The sequence below is a fragment of the Rhododendron vialii genome, chromosome 6a, assembly GCF_030253575.1.
Source record: "Rhododendron vialii isolate Sample 1 chromosome 6a, ASM3025357v1".
Lineage (NCBI taxonomy): Eukaryota > Viridiplantae > Streptophyta > Magnoliopsida > Ericales > Ericaceae > Rhododendron > Rhododendron vialii.
In genome coordinates, this window is record NC_080562.1 from 33,932,653 (window position 1) to 33,943,590 (window position 10,938).

Here is a 10,938-nt window from a genome sequence, read left to right on the forward strand (position 1 = left end):
AAAACGATGCAGTTATTTATATGATCGGACGTTCAGTGTAATTTGAAGTTCGACTTCCATGACTACCCCTAGCAGTTACTTGCGGGGTAAGGTGGTGGTTTTTTTTTTTTTTCCCGTACTTTAGAAGAACCTATCTCACCCCCCAACCCCTGGCCAACCCATCAGCAAGAGTATCGAACGATTCAACATCTTCTCTACAGGAGTGGTACTCACAATTTCACTATACTTGAGTACAGCTACACAATCGTTGGGCCAACTGTCTCGGTTACGGGAATAGAGAGAAAAGATGTTACTGTATAAGATTGGATTGAGTTAATTGGACAGTAAAAAATGTGAGCAAGCTTCAAAGGAGTGTCCATACCAACGTGTGCTCCCCCTTGAGGTCAGGACAGAGTCAGTGAAGCTGGAGCAGCCCCTTGAAACTCTCCCTCTTCGAATAGGATATCAGCTCAAATTTTTTACTTTGGACTTGCACTTTTAGTCCCGGGCTTCCACGTTAGTAGTAGTATATAATTGTAGGGGGTTGGAGCGCTTAATTATTTTTTGATTCAGTTGGTCAAGCAATCATTCTATAACCGCAACCACTTACATAAACATTCACTTACATTCACATTGAAGCCTACGCACACTTCCCATCAAAAATTGTGTGTGTATAAATATTTGTGGTTGAATAATAATTGGTCGGCCAAGTCGGACGCTATTGTTGCTTCTGTCCAATGTACTTGGCATTGTATCTATTTTCCAATTGCGTGTGGGGATGTAGGAGTCGAGTTGGACTCAGGACGCTGTTGTTCAAGGATGCTCAGGGTTGTAGGGCGCGATACGAGCCGTCCGTCTTAACAATTATCTGTCCAAATTTTTCTGTCGGCAATAGACGACAAAAATTTGTAAGGGTCGAAATTAATAAAATTTGGACCATTAATTATCGAGACGAATGTCTCGAATCTCGCACTAGAGAGCATCCCAAAATGCAGCTGGACATTTTTGGTGCAATCATTGCTTGCTCTTGTCTTTGATTTTTGGAAATCATTGTGAAGTTATTGTCCTCAATGATACCATCCGAAATCCGAATGTTGTAGAACCACATATTAACACGTGTTTTCGCCCCAATTTTTTGGGATGGGGAAAACGATGTTGAACACTATCGTAGGCCACATATTAGCACGTGTCCCACCGCCGCCCCCCCCCCCCCCCCCCCCCGTTTTTGGGGATGGGGAAAACGATGTTGAACACTATCGAATGATCGATGATGACCCGTGGGACGGTAGGCTTGGGGTATATCTAGCCTTTTTTTAAAATTGGATTGATTGATCATCACTTGTGGACGAGGATTGATCGATGATGACCTGTCCGAATATTGTAAAGCGGTATAGGGCGGCCGATTCAGCTATCTCGGTAATTGATGGTTCGGACTTAACCGAACAGTGGACGGTTCATATTTGAATGTGCTTATATTTGATCTGAGTTATTCATGCCGAGATAAATGGCTGGATCCGCTGCTCGTCAGCATCCCCGGATCCGTGTTTTGTGGGGGAATAATCACGTTTACAAAATCGGTTTTTTTTTTTTTTTCTTTTTTGGGATGTCCTCAAAATACGTTTTCTTTACTTTATTTTGTTTCAAAAAAAACTATGGGCAGACCAAAATGAGTTCCAAATGTACTCATGACTGTGTGGGATACATCTCGGGATTCCACATAAATACTTCAAACGGTTCAATTTGGCTGAATATTTTTGCAAAGGTCCCAAAAAAAATCCATTTTGATGTACCCAGAGTCGGGCACGGCTATTTTGTTTTGGGGACTAAAATGGCTTAGCCTAAATTTAAGAAGACGCATGATTAAAAAGAGGGTTTTTTTTTTTGTGTGTGTGTGTGCGCACGCCAAAATGGTAACAAATCTTATTGGAAATACCAACTCAACGAACTAAGAAAGATGATTATCACATTCTATCGCAGCCAATAACCAATCGAAAGGTCTACCTTCCCAAGTCTTCACGCCATGACCTTGCATCCCGAACCTTGCGAGTTTGTCCGCAACCACATTTGCCGATCACCGAACAAACTGAAAAGTGCAGCTACCAAACCCTTGCTAAAAAGAGTTGGGTTGTTTCATATTTGCGTAAATTGTGTTACTTTTAATGGGTTGTTTGGTTTGCAATTTTGAGATTTATTTTTGAGATAAAAAAATTCTATAGATTTACGTATTTTTTCGTCTTTACTAAATTTTTTTAACATTTTTAAAAACTCTTTTATTTTTGAATAGAGGTACGCTATGTACATCCAAAAAGTATAAAATAAGTTAAAAATTTTACAAAAAATCACTAAAGACGAAAAGACACGGATGACGAAACAGTCAAAAGTTTTGGAGAGATTATTTCTGAAAGGAGAACCAAACAGTCACTTTTCGTCTTGTTTGTTTTTGGAACGTTTGGAAACTCTTGGTTAGCTTTAGTATCAAAATATTGGCTGGGACAACTAAATGGCATTTTATGCTAAGATGGAATTTAAGTTAGAACCCGAGCAGGAGTCGATGGTTTTGGCGGGAGGTGCAGGAGTAGATGAGGGATTAGGGAGAGATGATAGGGCTTTTCTGTACTGATTAAGACATCGTCGTTCTGTTTTGTGACTATAATCTAAAACGGCAGAAATTTGGGCAGCCAAACGAGTCCCTTGTTGGCTAAAATACTTGGCACAACACAATGCCAAAACGACGTCGACGTTTTGGCGTGCAGCACGGTCCCCAAGTAAAGTTAGGCTAAACAAGTGGGTTGGACAAATTTAGCAGCCGAAATGAGGCCTAAAGGATGAAACGCTCTCACAATATATTCACATCAACCTTGTGACTAGGGATATGCGTGGGTCAATTTCTCCGAATTTTGAGACAAGTTCTTAACCATTTTTTTTTTCACCAGCAACCAACCCACACAATTTCGAAACGGCAGGTAATTGACTGAGTTTTGAGCGTTTTGGAACTGCGGATTAAGTCGGGTTGCATGTGTGGCAACTTTCAAAATGAAAAATCAATTCGAAAAAGAAGTAAAAAACGAGAGAAACTAAATTTGTTTGAACGGCGAGAGAAAAAGACTAACAATGGTCATTTAAACAAGAGCAATGGACAACTCTTAGATAATTGAATGGTAAAGACTAAAAAAATAAGTTTACCCGCCCAAACAAACTAAATTTTACTAATTGTTCAAGGGCAATGTTCATGGTGTTTTTCGATATAAAATTAAAGATAACGGATTTATGGCTATTTGAGAGGATATAACCCGCAGTCAATCCAACCTACAACTGGACAGCTTATCACCCGTTAACCCAATTCGTACATCCTTCCCAACCACAGTGTTGGTGCAGGTTGGTTGGGGTTGAGTCGGTTTGGCAGGTTGCATGGTGGTATTTTTTTTTCACATCCCTACTTGTGACACTGGGAGAGAAAGAAGGTCTTTTAAATTTCAACGTTGTATAATAGTCTTTATTCTTCAATGGCACAAAGGAAGTTTGTTTTTGGGTGGAACCAAAGGAAGAATTTAACAGGGGAAAAGTGGCAAAAAGTACTCCATATGCGAGTGATTTTAGTTTTCATAATTTACACTGCATCTTTCTTTTTCTTTTCTTTTTTTTATCGTACAAAAAGGTGGGGGAGCAACCAGCAGAGCAATTTCTGGGCGTAATTATAAGAGCTCCCAATCTGCTGTGAAATATCCAGTTCAAGCCATAACTATTATTCGTGAGGACAGTCCGTCACCATATCTCCACCTAAGTACTACTAAGATGGCAATAATCTATTATCGTCCTTGACGAGACTCGAGCCTGAGTCATTTCTGGGGGTGAGAATTGTCATGACATGTAGGCTACCACCATCGGTACACTGCATCTTTCTTATCAATAGCAAAACAAGAAGTTAGAGTACCTTTTTCCGTAAGGTCAAATTAAAGAAACTACCAGAGATGGAAAGGACAGTTGGATTTCGGAGGGTTGTGGGTTGTTTGTCTATTTCTGGTTTCGGAGGGTCCCAAATGGAATCAAGAGACAAATTTTTTTTTTTGGAAATGCTGGTTATACTGAACTAGCTTTCGCGCACCTCGAACTAATTCTTACTGTTCCTCTCACAACCGTTTCACACGCTTACGTGTGTGGTGAGATGACCCCAAGAGTTGTTGGTAAAGAAAATCGAACCTAAACCTTAGAAGGGAGCAAACCTCGGTCCCGTTCCGTTTTCTTTCTAAACCTTCTTTTTCAAAAAGAAGATAATTTCAAATTCAAATATAACGAAAATAAAAAATAATATTTCAATTTTTTTTACACCGTTTAAAAGATTTTAACGAGATCTATCAAATAAGATCTATATTGATAGGAAAATTATTTGCATAAACACATAATTTTTGAACTTGAAATTACATTCATTTTCTAAAAGTTCTTTTTTTAAGAAACTGGAACGGGCTAAGGTCCCGTTCCGGAAACTTTCTTAAAAAATAAGTACTTATTTTGAAACTTCTCAAAGAAATAAGTACCTTCTTTTTATTTTTGTGAAACAAATCTTATTATTAGATAAAAAATAAGTTATTATTCACGTTCTGAAACAGGCCCTAAGTCCTAGGCGGACCGCCTGGGTTTATCAAGAGACAAACTATCAGCTTCATTCAGTCAAGTAGTAGTAATTATTACTTGCAGGAATTGGCTTGGATACTGGCTAAAGATCTGGAGTATACCAGAATCACACGTTGGGGACTCTTTTATGTTGATTGTTTACCCACCCACCAAATCTAATTGGGGCGAAGCACGTGTAAAACCATTGAAGAGTGTTTTGATTGTTTCTTTAAGAACTTTTTTGGTTGTTTTATCTCTTTTAGATATATGGGCTGCATGATTTGAAGGGAAATTTGGTGGAAAATCCCTCAAAAAGGTTTTGACAGAATATATAGGGATACAAGTGAATTTGTTTTAAGCAAAGACAAGACACCTCCGCCAATTTCATGGACGACGACACTTCCCTTTGCCCCCTCCTCTGATCTTTCGGCTCGGCACCTCCGCCTCAATGCCCCACTCCCTCCACCATCGTCCACTGCCATCGCCGCCCCTTCCCCCACCTCACTGGACAGAGGGTGTGTGCTGTGCAGCTTCGTGCTGCACAGCGCGCTGCACAGCCTCCGGCGAGGCTTTTCCGGCATCGTTTCGACGATCGGAGACGTTCACCGCGTAGAGCTCGTTGAGTTCTACATGTACACCAAAAATCAGCTCGATCAAATATCGTTAAGGTCCTCATCCGAACATATATAACTTGAAAAAAATGGATTTAGTGGTTTTGATCCAGTGTTTCGTATCCATTAGGATTCATTTTTTTTCAAGTTATATATGTCCGGATGAGGCCCTTAACGATATTTGATTGAGCTGATTTTTGATGCACACATAGAACTCGACGAGCTCCACGCGGTGAACGTCTCCGATCGTCGAACCAATGCCGGAAAAGCCTCGCCGGAGGCCGTGCAGCACGCTGTGCAGCACGAAGCTGCACAGCACACACCCTCTGTCCCCTCACTAGCGTTGGAACACCCGACGACAATGACTTCTTCCCTGACGAGTTACTCCGTATCGTTCTCAAACTGCGGAGAGAAATTACAGAGCAAACGGAGTATTTTTATAATGGCAATTCATGCATGCATCTAATGAAAAGTCTCACGTTGTAGTAGGAACCGGGATATTATTGGTTTGAGATGGGAGATATGGGTGTCGCATATAATATGACTAGTAATTGCCCGTGCATGGCGCAATGCTTTCTAAATATAGTTTAAATAAAGTATCAAACTCTAATTTTCCGAAGTTTTGTGTGTAGATACAACGGTTTTTTTTTAACACCATCTCACATGAGATGATTCCCGGAAATGTATATGGTCTCGCCTCATGCGAGAGGAGCATTACAAATAATCGTGAATTAGAAAAATTTTCTTTCTCCCAACAAAATCTACTTCTCAAAAATTTTCATTTTAAGAATAAGTTACAAACATAGTTTATCTAACCAAGTTCATAAAATAGTCTAACACAATAAATGTTACCAAATCTGTTTAATTCCGTTAGTTGCATTTAGGGATAGCATCAAAGATATTAATAATGTATAATCATACGGGATTCTAACTCGAATTCAATTTTTTGAACGTTCACTCACTCAAAAGTGACACCCCTATCACACTTATTTCTTTAATTGACCTAGAAAAATAGAAAAGTAAAATGGTTCGAAGATTACACATAATCAAGTAAGGAATAGAGTTTGAAACTCTATCTACCCAAAAGGCTCCAACAAAAAACCTACAATTTTCAATCCCAAACAGATCATGAAACTCCAAATCATCTAAACTAACAACTCAAGTTGTATTGAGCAACAATTTTATTCTCTTACGTATAAGTTAAAAAGAAAAAAAATTTGACGCGAATAATTACTATTGGCCACAAAGAATTACTCCTGACCAGAAGAATTACTCATGGCCGCAAAATATTACTCTTGACCGTAAAGAATTACTCTTGCCACGAAGAATTACTCCTAACTGCAATGAATTAATCCTGGCCTCAATGAATTACTATTGGCCGCAATGAATTACTTTTGGCCATAAAAAATTACTTCTATCCGTGAAGAATTACTCTTGGCCGCATAGAATTACCCTTGATTGCAAATAATTGCGAGACCATAAAGTAATTCGATGCGGCCAAGAGCAATTCGATGCGGCCAAAAGCAATTCGATGCTGCCAAGAGTAATTCGTAGCGGCCAAGTGCAATTTGATGCGGCCAAGAGTAATTCAATGCGTCCAAGAGTAATTTGTAGCGGCTAGTAAGGCTGTCCACGGGTTGGGTTTGGTCGGGTCAGGGTCGACTTCAGTCGGATTATTGAAATGTCCACCTGAGACGGACCGAACCACTGGTCGGGCTCTGACCGAAATGTGGTCGGGTTGAATTTATCGGGGTCGGGTCGGGTTGTCGGATTTAGAGAAAAAAGGAAAAAAAAAAAAAAAAAAACTACAATCAGAGAAAGAGAGATCAATGAAGAACAAGAAGACCAGACGGCAACAAATCTAAGAACACATCACTTTCACTTTCAAAAGATAAATACATACAAATTATAGAACACATCAAACTTCAAAAGATAAATACATACATAGCACATCAAACTTCAAAAACGACTGGTTCAAAAGTCGATGCACTCCGAGGACGGCACCGTCGTTGTCGAGGAAGAAGAAGACCAGAATGGCGACGAACCCCAGGAATCCATGCGCAGATCGAGTGATTTTTGAAGCTAAGGAGGAATCTGGAAACCCTAGGTTTCAGTTAAGGTGGAGATTGAGATTCGAGAGTGTGTGGGTCGATTGGTTTGGTAGAGAGAACCCGAGGGGGTTTACGGTGGGTGTTGGAGAGAGAGAGAGAGAAAGAGAGAGAGAGAGAGAGGGAGAGAGAGAGAGATGTTCTCGACCTCGGAATAGAAAGAATGGAAGTTTGGACTGGAACGAACGAAAAAAACTGGGGTGAATTGATGTTCTCGACCTCGGAATAGAAAGAATGGAAGTTTGGACTGGAACGAACGAAAAAAACTGGGGTGAATTGATTTAGGGCTTTTTTTTTCATTTTATACCTAATATGTCGGTCGGGTCGGGTGACCCGAGAAATGATATGGTACATTCGACATCCGACCGACAATATGCAAAATCCGACTGAATGGACCTGAATCCGACCGAAACTGGTAATCAGATCCGTCCATTGTGCCTGTTTTCGGGGTCGGGTCGGGGGGGTCGGGTTCGTGGATAGCCCTGGCGGCTAGGTGCAATTTGATGCAGCCAAGAGTAATTCGAGGCGGCCAGATGCAATTCGATGAGGCCAAATGTAATTCGATACGGCCAAGAGCAATTCGATGCGGCCAAGTGCAATTCGATGAGGTCAAGTGCAATTCAATGTGGCAAGGAGCAATTCGATGAGGCCAAGTGCAATTCGTAGCGGCCAAGTGCAATTCGATGCGGCTAAAAACAAATTTGATGGGGCCAAGTGCAATTCGATGCAGCCTAGAGGAATTTGATGCGGCTAAGTGCAATTCAATGCAATCAAAAGTAATTGTCAGCCAAGAGTAATTCATTGTGGCCACAAGTAATTCATTGCGGCCAAGAGTAATTCTTTGCGGCCAAATATAATTCTTTGCGGTCAAGAGTAATTCATCACGGCCAGAAGTAATTTTTCACGACTATGAGTAATTCCTTGTGAACTTCTAATCAGCCATTGGCTTCAATGGTTGACATGGAGTGTCTTTTCTGTGTCCCCGAAACGCTCCCATACATATATTCTTCAAATTAGCATAGAATCTGAAAAGTTTTGGTATTCTTCCCTCTTCTTCTTTTTTGAAAAATCACAAAGATATTAATGTACAGTTGTTAAAAGTAAACAAACCCACACAACAATTGTGTAATATGTGCATAAAGTGTGAGCACTTTACTGAAAAAAGGAGGACGAGCCTAAACCATTAGATCAAAGTAATCATCAATTGCAACAACTTATTTTTTATTAAGTATGAATGAGCCCTGCACCCTTGTGTTATGTACTATAGAAAATTAAGTTAAATAAGAAAATTAACTCCGATGCGGAAACACAGACACATGTATATTTTCGTTGGTTTTCAACTTTCAACCCGATGAAGGCGAAGATAAAACTATGACTTAGAATAAAAATGTAACAAAATCAATATATTTGCTGCCACTAACATACTGCAATGAATCAAACAACCAAATATATAATTAATCAATTTTTTCCCCTCAATCACTTAACCAACTAAACATTTAGCAATCTGAATACATTTCAAAAAATGATAGGGCCCACACACACACACACACACATATATATATATATATATATATATATATATGTATAGAGAGAGAGAGAGAGAGAGAGAGAGAGAGAGAGAGAGAGAGAGAGAGAGAGAGAGAGAGAGAGAGAGCAGTTTTGGATTCAAAATTGGCATCTGTTTGGGAATTAACGTGTGAGGGAGAGAGAGAGAGACAGCCCAGCCCTAGATCACAGTAATCATTTTTGACTGATAACTATTAGGAAAGTAAGGAAAAATTGAAAATAAGAAATCAAAATAAGATTATGAAGGTAATAAAAAAAATTAGGAAACATTAATTTTAATTTTTCTTTTGTCCTTCTTCCAAATATTCATTATTTGCAAGTATATTTCTAGTCTTACTATTCGTAAATTTCAATTATAAAAAAATATGTACAAATTCGATTGTCCAAAATATAGAGAATTCAAAAACCTTTGCTCCATATTATATAGATTTTGACACCTATGACTATGTATTGCACTCCTCCTACAAAGAGATTTACACAAGTGTAAATTACTATTGATGGAGAGATTATCTTGTGTAAATCACTATTGATGGAGAGATTATTTCTTGCTCTAGAGAAATATTCCCAGAGCAATTACCACCTCATTAATCATGATTTAATGGAGTTTATATAATAGTGCTGGTGTTCCAATATTTAACACACATATTTTCAAATCTATCCCATATTACAATCAATTATTGCATTTTTTCATGTTTTCCATAATAGTAAAAAACTTAAGAATTTAGGACAATCTGTATACTCCAAGTCAATTATGTACGTATCAAACAGCTCCCTAGCTTAAAAAATTTAGTATTCAGTTTTCAGTACTTAATTTTTAGTTTTCGATTTTCAGTTTTATGAAACAGAGCCTGAGTTTGTATCAAAATTTTAAAATTAATCGTGTTCAGTCTACTTTTACGGAGTCCTTGGTGTAGTTGTTCGTTGTGGTGGCAATGAAGTTGCGCATTGCTTGGCCCAGAGTGCTATGAGAGCGAGTCAGTCTTATACTTGGGAATTTATCCCTCCGTCGTGGCTTCTGTCCTTCCTTAAGAGGGACGGATGCCCTATTTGATGTTTTTTACTTTGCTTCTTTTATAATCAAAATTCTACTATCTCATTTTGAAAAGGAAAAAAAAAACAGAACAATACCAAAATATTCATTTGATTGACGTTCCCGTTGTGTCAAAATTTGCAGAATGTCTGACTTAAAGGCCCAAAATAGGCAGTGGACTAGTTCATTGGGCCTAATGGGCCAAAAATAACTGCTCCACTGGAATTCATTATTGCTAAGTTATATGTGTCCCGATCAGATACTTAGGCTGTGTTCTCTGTCTTTCTTTTTTTTTTATCAGAAGGCTGCGTTCTATTGAATAATGTGTCCCGATCAGATACTTAGGCTTCTCTTGAATAACTTAAACTTAACTTAAATTTGAAAGTTGTGTATTTGAATTTTTTTTTGCATTTGTTAGTTTTGCACTAAACTTTTATAGATTATTGATTCGTCTCGACTAGAGGAATCGGAAAAGTAATTTTTTTTTTCACTTTTACCAAAGTATTTTTGTCAATTTTTTTGCTAAAAAATGGTTATTTCTCAAAATACTTGAGTAAAAGTAAATTTATTTTTCTTACGTTTCCGATTCCTCTTATCGAGACTAATCAATAACCTACAAAAGTTTGATACAAAACTAACAAATTGAAAAAAAATCAAATAAGGACAAAACTTGCAGATTTAAGTTAAATTTAAATTAAATTCAAGAGAACGCAACCTTAATGATATCCGAGCGAGCTGATTTTTTGCATAATTGTTTTACTCAACGATGCTCTGGACTATCAATGAAGGAAGTATAGTAATGTGTACATAAATTGATTTGGAGCTCTAGGTCTGCCCTCTCTGATGCCATTTGGCTTTGATTTGGGGGCATAGTTCTACAACAAAACGTCCTTGTAGCTCCTCGGTTCTTGGAGTTTTAGGGAGGCCACTCTTTCAGTGGTATTCTGAGAGCATCCATTTTGTGCATATATTGTCAAAGGTTAGATCTGTCTCCAATCATCCCCCGCCCATACTCCCAATGATTGAGGACTGGATG

The 10,938-nt window shown here is 38.6% G+C and overlaps 1 non-coding gene across 1 annotated transcript; it reads left to right on the forward strand.

Moving 5' to 3' along the window:
* The first annotated feature begins 10,682 nt into the window (after positions 1-10,682).
* On the forward strand, positions 10,683-10,790 carry LOC131331644 (small nucleolar RNA snoR100). The gene has a single exon (XR_009201452.1). It is a non-coding gene; the product is annotated as a small nucleolar RNA snoR100 (small nucleolar RNA).
* The last annotated feature ends 148 nt before the right edge of the window (positions 10,791-10,938 follow it).